At 38.1% G+C, this 13,412-nt stretch overlaps 1 protein-coding gene across 1 annotated transcript in view; it reads right to left on the bottom strand.

The window, feature by feature from the left end:
- ESR1 (estrogen receptor 1) overlaps window positions 1–13,412 on the bottom strand; it is a 445,612-nt gene that overhangs the window by 384,522 nt on the left and 47,678 nt on the right. The window lies entirely within an intron of this gene.

The raw sequence follows: 13,412 nt of genomic DNA, 5'->3' as shown, positions 1-13,412 counted from the left end.
ATTACTTGTAAGCAATGTGTGTTATTCATCCTTCTTCTCTCTAGCACTTAAAGTTCACCTAGCATACGATAAATGCTGAATAAATGCCAGTTGAATAAATAAATGAACCAATCACCTTCTTCAATTAGCAAATGGATATACTATGTATTAAGGCAAATTTGGACACAATCTCTATGCCTGCATATTTCTCAGAAATTTGAAAGCTTTAACCATATTATCTGGAGTTCAACTTCAATGTTGAACTTCAAGCTTTATAACATAAACTCAATTTGCCCCTTATAGGTCAAATCGACTTTTTTTTTTTTTTTGAGACGGAGTCTCGCTCTGTCGCCCAGGCTAGAGTACAGTGGCGCAATCTCGGCTCACTGCAAGCTTCGCCTCCCAGGTTCATGCCATTCTCCTGCCTCAGCCTCCCGAGTAGCTGGGACTACAGGCGCCCACCACCACGCCCAGCTAATTTTTTGTATTTTTTAGTAGATACGGGGTTTCTCCGTGTTAGCCAGGATGGTCTCGATCTCCTGACCTCATGATCCGCCCACCTCAGCCTCCCAAAGTGCTGGGATTACGGGCATGAGCCACCGCGCCCGGCCCAAATCGACTTTTACTGAACTATTTTTTACCTACCACATTGGCCAAGATGGGAAAGGCTGATAACACACAATGTTAAGTTAGAAAGATTGTGGGCTAATAGGCACGCTCATCCCCTGTTAATGGTAGTATATAGCAGTATAACTTATTTTTTCCTGTGAATATCTTCACAAATGTACTCAAGAACAATTGTATGTGGATGTGCATGGCATTACTTATAAGAGCAAAACCAACCAAAATGCCCTTCATTAGAAAAGCTGTTAATACGAATGATGGTACATCCTCACAAAAAATACTCTGCTAAGAGTAAAAAGAATAAGGCAGGTCAACCTGTTCTATAGCAATTGCTCTTAGGTATATTATTAAGTGAGAAAGAGTGATACGAAATAGTATAGTTCTACATGTGTTTTTAAAAATACATATCTAGGGATACATCATATGTGCATAGACAATTTTCAAGGGGTCTAGAAAAAAATTGTAATTCTGGGGGGCTGTCTGGGCCTGGAGAATACTTTCTGCATGTTTCAATTTTACTTTTACTCCATGAATGTGTTACTTTTTTCAGTACTTTTACCATTTCATACCCATTATGACAAAACAGATAATAACAAGTGTACATGACAATGTAGAGAAATTGGAGCCCTCACACATTGCTGGTTGGAATGTAAAATCATACAGCCATTTGGCAGTTCCTGGAAGTGCTAAATATAGGGTTACCATATGACTCAGAAATTTCTCTAATAGGCATATACTCAAGAGAATCAAAGATGTGTGTCCACACAAAAACTCGCACACAAACGTTCATAGCAATTTTATTTCTAATAGCCAAAAGTGGAAACCCAAGTGTTCATCAACTCATGAATGAGAAAATAAAATGTAGTATATATCCATACAATGAAGTCGTATTTGGCAATAAAAAGAATGAAGTACTGATACATGCTGCAACATAAATGACCCCTGAAAACACTATACTAAATGAAATAAGCCAGACACAAAAGACCACATATTGTATTGTTCTATTTATATAAAATGTTCAAAATTAGATTCCATGGAGACAGACAGCAATTAATTGTGGCAATGATTGCACAACTCTGTAAATGTACTGAAAACCACTGAGCTTTGTACTTTAAATGGGTGGATTTTATATTTTTATGCAAAATATATCTCAATAAAACTGGAAAAAATAGTTTTAGAAGCATTATCACATACATGGTTGCACCTATCTTCACACACATTCTGAGAGGTAATGGTTGCATAGAGCAGATGAGATTGTGTAGACAACAAAACCCAGAAAGGAAAATAGCATGAGTTTAAAGAAAGTCTATCATCATAAACCTGCGTATTTACCTTTCAGAAATATTTCTGTAGTAAAAGAAAAAATTTACTCATGGTTTGCTTTCCACAACCCATCTGCCTATTCAGTGATTCATTCATTAGAAACTCTTCCAGTCACCTAGATTGTATTTGTGCCGCACTCACTGAATCTCCCAGTGTTCCCTCAGCATTCACAATCTAAGAGCTTTCTGGGTACAAAATGTTCTATCCATCACACTTTCAATTTATGAACTACTAATTGACTAAAAGGAAAGGGGATTTTAGATTGTCGATTAGTACACATTTTAAAACCATTCAGTTAAAACAGACATACATGTGTATTTTTTGCAGATGGCAATATTGATGTGTGGGACAACACAAGGAAGATACAACAACCTAAGAATGGATAGCTTATGCTAGAAAATCAATTACAAAATCTTATACGGCTTTTCCTCCCTGCCAGATGTCATTCCAGCATGTTGCGTATATTAATTCATTTAATGCCACCACAATCCATTATTAACTGTATTTTACAGATGAAAAATCTGGTGCTGTGAGGAGCTTGCCCAGTGGCACTCATGCAGCTAGCAATGGCCAGAGCCAGAATTGGTGCCAAACACTTGACTCCAGAATCCCTGCTCTTGACCACTATTCTACCCACTCCATACCTAAATCCCAGTTCGTTATGTAAAAGAGTTGTGACATATTATGTTTTCCCTCATAATACTTTAAAGTTAAATCAAATTCATATTGTCACCCTGATTAGTACCTTTTTTTCACCTCAAATCAGACTCAGTTAAGATAATCTTTGTATCACAAATAGCATTTCAGTTTCAACTACCATATCACGTGTAATCACTATCATATTAGCTGTTAAGCAGCTTTGATTGATGCCTTTTCTCTGTATTTTGACATAAAATACACCTGAGGTATTAAAAAGGTTTGACTTTTGTGTTCAGATGCATAGGGTTGGTTATAAAACACAAACATAATCATGACTCATTTAAGACAATCACTGAAGCCCATCATCATTGTTGCAGGGACAATTTAAAGTTATCATCTTCTTCATGAGCTATGTCTACAATGACACAAACCCCACAAATTTAATTTAGTGTTCTCATTCGAGAAGATAAGTTGAAAAATTAAAACAATAATTATCATCTGATCCTGCAATCCTAATCCCACTTCTGTGTATACATCCACATATACACATATCCTATCCACATATATACATATCCTAATCCCACTTCTGCTTTCAAAAGAACTGAAAGCAGAGTCCTCAAAGAGATTTGCACACCTGTGTTCACAGCAGCATTATTTACAATAGCCAAGAAGTGGAAGCAACACAAATGTCTACCAACAGATCAATGGATAAACAAAAAAATGTGATATACACACAAAATGGAGTATTATTCAGCCCTGAAAAGGAAGAAAACCCTGTCATGTGCTGCAACATGGATGAACCTTGAGGACATTGTGCTAAATACCATATGACTCCATTTATATTAGGTATCTAAAGTAGTAAAATTCACAGAAACAGAAAGAATAATGGTGGTTGCCAGGCCTTGGGAGGAGAAGGAAATGGGGAAGGAGTTTTTGGTAAATGGGTTACAGTTTCAGTTTTACAAGATGAAAAAGCTCTGGAGATCTGTTGAATATACTTAACACTAGTAAACTGCTTTAAAAAATCAATATGGTAAAATTTATATTATATGTTTTTACCATAATTAAAAATAATATAATTTTTTAAATTAATGACTTCTAGTTTTACCTCAATGATAAAAGTCTCTGGTAAAGTTTGAAGCCTTGAATGTAGGTGTCAGAATGTGAAAAATATGAACCTGAGACATACAAAACTTACCAACAAAGTCTTAGAGTTTGGGATGGTGGATGGTTGATTATTTAAAATCTAACTTAATGATTATGATTATATGATACATGTCATAATTTGTGAATTTTAGTCTACCCATAAAATGAAAGTTTGTTTTCTTCCAAATCATGCTAAAATAGAATACTAGTCCTGAAAATGTGGTTTCTTATGGGTTCCTCTAGTCATTTCAATAGGATAAATGTGCTGATAACACCCCATTAATTAAAGTCAATGGCTATCCCATAAGCACCAATGCCACAGTAAGCAACCAAAGCCATACCATGCATATATATCCAGGCTGAATGTCTCACTCAGGCCAGAAAGAGACCAGCTGAGAAGCCAGGGATGGCTGGGATGGGGTAGCAAGTGGGAAGGGAGAAGGAATACAATAAAATTAGAAGGTGGATTGAGGTCAGGCTAGATAGGACCTGGAATTTTATGTTGAATATTTGAACTATTTTATAGAAACTAAGGAAAGAATAAAGTTTTTTTATTAAGGAAAGGACATAATCATATCTGTGTATAAGATGAATAACTGGTAGTATGCTGGGAGATGAACTCTGGTAGAGAAGAGCTAAGAGCAGGGAGAGCTGTGAGGAGGCTACTTCAACAGCATGGACAAGACAAAATAGAAGGATGAAAATGGACTAAACATTTAGTGCTCAGACAACTGAATAGCCACATGCAAAAGAATGGATTTGAACCTCTACCTCACACCATATACAAATTATTAATTCTAAATGAATCAGAACTAAATATAAGAGCTGAAACTATTAAACTCTTAGAAGAAAACATAGGTGTAAGTCTCCTGACCCAGGATTAGAAACAGTTTCTTAGAGATGCACATAAAGCACAAGTAACCAAAGGAAAAGATAAACAAATTGTTCTTCAACACAACTAAAAACTTTCATATATCCAAGGACACTATCAAGAAAGTGAAAAGATTCACAAAATGGGAGAAAATATTTGCAAATCATACATTTGATAAGGGCCTACTATCCAGAATATATAAAGAATCCTTTACAACTCAACAATAAAATTTAAAATCATCAAATTTTTAAATGGAAAAAAATTGAACATACATTTTCTCGAGGAAGATATGCAAATGGCCAATATGCCTAAAAAGATGCTTAACACCATTCATCATTAGGGAAATGCAAATCAAAACTATAACAAGATACTACTTCACACACACTGGGATGGCTATAATCAAAGACAATAACAAATGTCGGTGAGGATGTGGAGAAATTGAACCCTCATGCATTGCTGGCAGGCATATAAAATATTGCAGACGCTTTGGGAACCATTTTGAACCATTTCTCAAAAAGTTAGATAAATACAGTTACCACATGTCCCAGGAATTCCAGTCCTAAGTGGGTACCCAAGAGAAATGAGAACATGCATGCATACAGAAACTTTGTACATAGCCAAAAAGTGGATATCCAGTTGTGTACAAGCTAATGAGTGGATAAAGAAAATGAAGTATATTTATACAGTAGAATAGTGTTCAGCCACAAAAAGAAACGAGGTGCTGACACATGCTGCAATATAGATGAACCTCAAAAACAGTATGCTAAGTAAAAGAAGTAAGTCACAAAAGGCCATATGTTGTATTGTTCCATTTATATGAAATTTCCAGAATAGTACTCCATAGAGACAGAAAGCAGACGAGTGATTATCAGGGCCGGGGAAATGGGAAGTGACTAAAGGTAGGGAGCAGTGGCTCTGGGGTGATGAAAATACGATTAATTCGTGGTGAAAGCTGCAGAATTCTGAATATGTTAAAATACCAGACTGTACATTTTAGATGGATGATTTTGTGATATATTAATTGTATATCAAATCTGTTTGTTTGTTTGTTTGTTTGTTTGTTTTAATAAATGACACATTGGGAGAGTCTTTGTGTGGAACTATTTGGTGACTACCTGTTCTTTCTTTTTTTTTTTTTTTTTTTTTTTGAGACGGAGTCTCGCTCTGTCGCCCAGGCTGGAGTGCAGAGGCGTGATCGCGGCTCACTGCAAGCTCCGCCTCCTGGGTTCACGCCATTCTCCTGCCTCAGCCTCTCCGAGTAGCTGGGACTACAGGCGCCCGCCACCACGCCCGGCTAATTTTTTTGTATTTTTTTTGTATTTTTAGTAGAGACGGGGTTTCACCGTGGTCTCGATCTCCTGACCTCGTGATCCGCCCGCCTCGGCCTCCCAAAGTGCTGGGATTACAAGCGTGAGCCACCGCGCCCGGCCTGGTGACTACCTGTTCTAATGAGAGATGCCACCATTGAGAAGTTAGGAATCCTGGAGATAAGGTAAACTGGTACTGTGATCTCTGTAACATCAGAGACCAAGTTCTATGAAGTATGTAAAACCTGAAAATAAAATGTGATGCTTGAACTCAGTTTTAGGATACTAATTACTGAGTCAGAGGGCCAAGTTCAGGATGCCATGAGTGATATTTCTGCTCCATATCCACACACTTGTTTATTTGCTTGAAACTTTGTTTCAGATTTATAAGTGCAAGTAAAGCACTCAGTAAATAGAGTAATTTAGGTACTTTGCAACAAATGGCTCTTGTGTACTTTGCACATGAATTTGCTACGGCACATCAGGAGACAGAAGGAGCTCATGGGTGGGCAAATGTGAGCAGAATGTCTCTACTGCAGTCTAATCCCCCATGATCAAGTCCACCCCATACTGGTTCCCATGCCCAAGCCCTACATGCCTTTGCAGGTATCTCCTCTCTCACCAGGCCTTCCCAACAGTGTCAGCCCCCAGAGCTCTCCCTCCTCTCATCTCCTGTATCATTTACTGCCTGGCCTACATCCCAGTCCTGGCTGTTCTTGGGAATTCATTGGAAGCCCCTGGGGAGCTCTTTGGCAATGTAGATTTTTGGACCCACATCCAGATCTATGGAACTGAGATCAATGAGAGTTTGGCTAGCAAATCTGCAATTTTAATAAGCCTCCTAAATGATTCTGAAAGAGGCAGCCTCGAATGGCTTCATATTAAGCACCATTCAATTTTCATCTTATCTCCATCTTGTACTCTCAACCATCTGTGAGACCTGAAGGAAAGAAATTAGACGTATTTCTTTGTATATATAACATCTAGCCCATTCATTAATTCATTCCCTCAAAAATATTGATTGAATGTCTGCTATATCCCCGACCCTATTCTAAGTGTAATGACGATCAATGAATAAAACACACACTGTCACTCAATAAATTGCTGGCGATCCTGATGATGATTCTATTAAACTGAATTCAACACATAATAGCAAACACTTAATAGCACTTTTTATATGGCAGTAACTGTTCTAAGCATTATTTTTATCAGCTCCAAGTAACAAAGGAAGGCACAGAGAGGTTAAGCAACTTGCCTGAGATTCCACAGTTAGGAACTGGCAGGGACAAGAGATGAGCATGGGCAAGCCAGGTCCAGAGTTAGCGCCGGTAACTGCTCTGCTGTGTTTGTTCAGCACATGCAAGGGAAACATTATTAACGATGCCCTGCCCTTCTATTACCAAAAAGACAAGAAATAGCAAGCGTTGGTGAGCGTGTGGAGAAAACGGAACCCTGTACTCTGTTGGTGGCAGTGTAGATTGCTGCAGCCATTATGGAAAACAGTATGAAATTTTCTCAGAAAATTAAAAATAGAATTACCCTGTGATCTAGAAAACCCTCTTCTGAATATATATCCAAAGGAATGAAATCACCACCTCGTAAAGATATCTGCACCCCGTGTTCATTGCAGCACTATTCACAGCAGCCAAGATATGGAAACAACCTAAGTGACAATTCATGGACAAATGGACAAATGGAATATTATTCAGCCTTAAAAACGAATGAGATCTTGCCATTTGCCACAACATGGATGAGCCTGGTGGAGGTTATTATGCTAGGTGAAATGAACAAAGACTCAGAAAAAAATTGCGTCATCTCATTTATATATGGAATCTTTTATTAAGTCAAATATACGGAGATAGAACAGAACATGGTGGTTATGGGGAAGGTCGGGGAAAAGGGAAGAAAATGAGAAGATGTAGGTCAAAGGCTATAAAGTAGCAGCTATAGGATGAACAAGTCTAGAGATTTAATCTACAACATGAGAACTATAGTTAATCGTATTGTACTCTATTCTGCATTTTTGCTCCATGCGTAGATTTTAGTGTTGGATAATGACGTCAGATGACGGATACGTCAGTTTGCCTCACTGTAGTAATCATTTTATTATCTATACGTATCTCATCACATCATGTTGTACACCTTAAGTATACACAATAAAATTTACTTCAAAAAAATAATTAGTTTTGAAAAAATCAAGTTGTACATCCTAAACATATACAACGTTATTTGTAAGTTATACCTCAATAAAGCTGTAAAAATACACCAAAAAACAGGGAGCATATTGATAACCCAATCGTCTCTAACTACTGGGCAATTTTTCTGCACTTGAAGTTTCCTAAAATATAAATCATGGAAATAAACTATGCTTGAAGCTATACCAATAAAAATGACTATTATTTTTCAGGCTCAAAAAATAGTAATACTCTGCCTTTATCCTGTATGTGCTCCTCGGTAGAGAGCTATACTATGAAATGAAAAGTGCCATAACAAAGAAACAAGCTTAGGCATAGAGGAGGACTGAATGAATTATATTTTTAAAATATGAAGCCTTTATAGTGGAAAGCACTTAAGCTAAGCCTTGATACAGGAGTGAGGAGAAGGAGGAAGAAGAAAAGAAGCAGGAAGAGTAGACAGAGAAGCGGAGGAGAAGACAGTTATGATACCAGAAAGATTATCATCAGGGCACAAAGGATAGAAAATGGACATTGCTATGAGTGCTAGGGAGCAGCAGTGATTGACGGGCCCGCCTCTCACACCCCAGTAAGAAGTGGAAACATTTCTTCCCTATAAAGGAAGCTGGCTGGCCAGGAGGCAGACACAGCCACCACCAGGAGCCACATCTCTGCTGATAGCAGCCACAGTGGGATATCACAGGTGCCCACAGCGGGATATCACAGGTGCCCACAGCAAGCAGAATACAGAAAAGCTGCTGCTGCTTAAACACTAGTGGTCTTTGAGCCATGTTCGCCAATCCAAAGAACAGAACATCAGTCCCAACACTTTTTAAAGAAAATCCTAGGGTTTAAGGAGAAGAGGTAGAAATGCTAAACCAATGACCAAAAAGAAATTTTCAGAATCAACAGAATCAAACAGAATATTGGGCATCAGATTCAAAGAACGGTTAACACAGACACAGGCAGATAGACGAGACAGACACACGCATGCCAGAAACAAGTTCTGAAAATATTTTGCTCAGTCACAAAAGACTATGTAAAAAATATTGATCAAAAAATAACTAAAGAAGCTCCAAGAAAGTAAGAGGACTATTCCTAGAGAACAAAAGAAAAGCTCAAGACAGAGGAAAAAATGCTGAGGTAAGAGTTTCCCGGAGGTGAGAGCCATTTTGTCAGCTGTGGGATGGCGCAGTGGCCCAGGACACAGCTCAGATACACAGCCCAATCAGAAGAGGCAGAAAATGGCCAGGTGTGGTGGCTCATGCCTGTAATCCCAGCACTTTGGGAGGCCGAGGCAGGCAGGTGGCTCACTTGAGGTCAGGAGTTTGAGACCAGCCTGGCCAACATGGGAAAAACCTGTATATACTAAAAATACAAAAAAAAAAAAAAAAAAAAAAAAAAATTAGCCAGGCACGGTGGTGCGCTCCTGTAATCCCAGCTACTCAGGAGGCTGAGGCAGGAGAATCACTTGAAACCCAGGAAGCATAGGTTGCAGTAAGCAGAGGCCGCACCGCTGCACTCCAGGCTGGGTGACAGAGCTAGTAAGACTCCGTCACAAAAAAAAAAAGAAAAGAAAGAAAAAATCAGTGGCAGAAAATGGAAAGATCCCCAGAGAATATTTGTTTCAATATACATAGGGGAACCGTGGCAATAATACAGGCATAAGTCTAAAGTGATCCATTAAATCTGTAGTGACAGAGGAAGCCAAGACCATGTCCAGTGTGCTGCCCCTCACATGTTAGGCTGTCAATAAATATTGCTGGATGAATAATGGAAAAAAGGGATGGAGAGAGGAAGAAAGGGAAGAGATGACAAATAAGGACCATGTAGTAGAAGACTGCGGCCAGAATGCTAAGAAATGCAACTAAAAGGTATGAAAGAAGGGGCTTCTGTCAGAAAGAAATAGAAATTGCTATCCGTAAAGACAGAAGTCCAAAATGAACTTAGAGCATACAGAATGGGGCCAACAAGATGAAATAAAACAATCTGCCTTCATCTATGGCATGGCCATATTTTGGAAATGGGATCAAAGGGGTTTGGGGTCATGATATGCATACCCTTGCTTGTCATTTGACAGTCAAGGAGAATGGCTTAGTGAAAAATCAATCCTTGAGGTTTGTTACACACAGGACTTTGAAAATGGTTATAGTCATGGCTCTGCTGGCCACAGCTGTTTTTCACTTTGACAATACACAATCAGAACTGGACTTGGAATCCCTTGGTGTCAATGAGAAGAAATAAGGAAAAGCCACCCACACAGAAGATAAACAGAAAATAACTGGTGCTAGAAAAATTCCCCAGAAAAGAACCTGTACCCTGATATAAATCTGATTGGCTGAGATTATTACAATGGTTACAAGACATAACATCAAGAAACACCATGTTTATTTAGCACTTACTTGCCAGGGACCTTGCTAAATGCTTTTCATGCCTTAGCTCATTTGGTCCTTACAACTCTGTGACATAGGTACTCCATGTCATTATCCCTACTTTAAAGACTAGAAATCTGACAATTACCACGACTAAGAAGCTTAACCTTGATCCCCTAGTGGTCAAGACAGGACGGTCCTACTTAGTGAAGCCCCTTCTTATGAATAAGATAAAGCATGAAATATTAGCAGGGACTCAAGATAGAGAAGTCTCTACCAATCATCCATATTCCATGGTTTGAAAATGACTGCAAGTATCCTTCTGCCTTCAGATACTAGAAATTCTTGCTGGGTGCTGAATGCAGTACTAGCATTTTAAGCTAACAGAGGTAGGAATAGAGGTAAACAAAGTCTCAACATTGTCCCAATGCCTTCCTTAGGGGACAACTCCCAAGTCAATATAAAGCTAATTAGTCATTTCATTTTAATCAACTCCAATTAAAAATTAAGCCTACTTTGACCACAGGCATTGAATTCCAGCTCATGCACATTAGAAATTATTTTACAAATGAGGCATATGTGAAATGTAACTAGCCTACAGAAAACAAACGTCTTCCAACTACAAGTTTTCATAGACAGCTTCTAATTTATGATATTGCTCTTATAGAATATGTGGAGCTGGAGGGATGTCATTTTGGAAACTTTTGAAAAATCCTGACCGAAATGTTATATTCAGAACAATTGATCCTCACGCCTATTAGGATGGGCTACTGTCAAAAATAACACCCAAAAAATAGCGAGCATTGTTGAGGGTGTGGAGAAATTGGAATCCTTGTGCACTGTTGGTGGGATTGTGAAATGGTGCAGCTGTTATGAGAAAGAGTATGGCAGTTTCCGAGAAACTTAAAAATAGAACTACCATATGATCCAATAATTCCACTTCTGGATATATACCCAAAATAATTGAAAGCAGGGTCTCGAAGAGATATTTGCACATCCATGTTCATAGTAGCACTATTCGCAATAGCCAAAGCCCTTGTCAAAAGAATCTAAGTAAACAAAGAGACAACACTAGCCTCTGATCATCCAGGAAAATCCAGGAAAATCATTCACAAATCAAATCAAAATGATTGATAGATTTGATTACTCAAAAAGACTTTTCCACATCCACACCAAAACAAAACAAACAACAACAACAAAATAAGCCTACCACCATAAAACAAAATTGAAAAGCCAACAATGAAATGTGAACTAAAATTTACATCATTTAATACCAATGGTCGGTCATCTTATTTCACAGCAAAGACTTACAAATCATCATCAATAACAAAACATTAAAACCACAATTTTAAGACTGTTCAAAGAACACTGGCAAGCATTTGCATAAGAAGAAATATCCAAAGCCAATTAACAGATGTTAATATTTGCAACCTTTCCCTTATAATTCCCTTATAATGCAATAGTAGGTAGGCATCAAAAATAATAATATCATTATTTGATTATTGATATGGAATAATTTCCAAAATATATTGTTAGGTGAAAAAAGCAAGGGCCAAAACAATATATGTAGTATGCTTCTTTTTGTGTGTGCCCTTATACCCTTCTATGCTTGTATATGCGTAATTATTTTAGGAAGGCTATTCAAGGAAATGGTAACAGTGGTCGCCTCCTGAGAGGGTTACTGATGGATTTCTGGGAGGCAGGTGCTGAAGGTGTGCTCATTTTCCACTGAACGATACTTTGTTTCTTTGACATCTTGAACCACACAAATGTGTGGTTTACTCAAGGAATTTACTCAAGGAATAGATATATTTTGTTAATTTTTGAACTTTTGCAAATCACAAAAAATGCACATTGAAATGAGAAACTTTTTCTTTTGTTTTGTCTATTAAAAAAACAGAATAGAAAGAAAAATAAGCCAGAGGCATCCAGTATCCAGAGAAATAAAAACTTTTGTTCACTGCTTGCATTAATGGAACTTGAAACAATCTTTCTTGAGGACAATTGGCAAGATGAATAAAGAGACTTCAAATGTGCATCTCCTTTGCCTCAGCCAGTGATTCTAGGAATCTATCATAAAGAAATAACCAAACATACGTCTAAAAATAACATGCACATTTGTTGCAGATTTGCAAATAATATGTCTTAATAAGAAATTCAATTATGGAAACGATGTATTTCCATAAAATAGAACATTATGTAGCTGAAAAAAAATCATGGTGAAGAATAATAATTTTTGGCCTGGGAACGTACCAAAGGGAGGCTACCAAACAGTACGTGTGAAAACAACTAGCATTTTTATTTTTTATAAGTTTTATGTACATACAAATTCAGAAAGTATATATAGCTAAGTTTTAAATGTTTCCTTTTAACAGATATCTTTGAACGATGGGAAAATGGATGCTGTTCTTCTCTTATTTTTTATCTCATGTTTTTGAAATTCTCTGCATTAAATACAGCACAATTTTTAGGAGAATGGACTCAGGAGCCAGGGTGCCGAAATTCAAATGCCTATATTGCTACTTGCGCAAAGTCACAGAGCCTCTCTCTGCCCCAGTCACTGTGCCTCCTTCCTATCTGTAACGTGGGGATAATAATAGTTCACTACAACAAAGGGTTATTGTGAGTTCCATGAATTAACAGAAGCATGCCCCTTAGAGCACTACCCGGGCCAGGCGCGGTGGCTCACGCCTGTAATCCCAGCACTTTAGGAGGCCAAGGTGGGTGGATCGCCTGAGCTCAGGAGTTCCAGACCACCCTGAGCAACATGGAGAAACCCTGTCGCTACTAAAGTACAAAACAATTAGCCAGGCTTGGTGACGTGTGCCTGTAGTCCCAGCTACCAAGGAGGCTAAGGCAGGAGAATCACTTGAGCCCGGGGAAATGGAGGTTGCAGTGAGCCAAGATCACGCCACCACACTACAGCTTGGGCTACAGAGTGAAACTCCATCTCAAAAAAACAAACAAAGAAACAAAA

The sequence above is a fragment of the Nomascus leucogenys genome, chromosome 3, assembly GCF_006542625.1.
Source record: "Nomascus leucogenys isolate Asia chromosome 3, Asia_NLE_v1, whole genome shotgun sequence".
Lineage (NCBI taxonomy): Eukaryota > Metazoa > Chordata > Mammalia > Primates > Hylobatidae > Nomascus > Nomascus leucogenys.
Note: the sequence above shows the minus strand (reverse complement) of the source record. Positions and strands in the feature narration are given on the sequence as shown.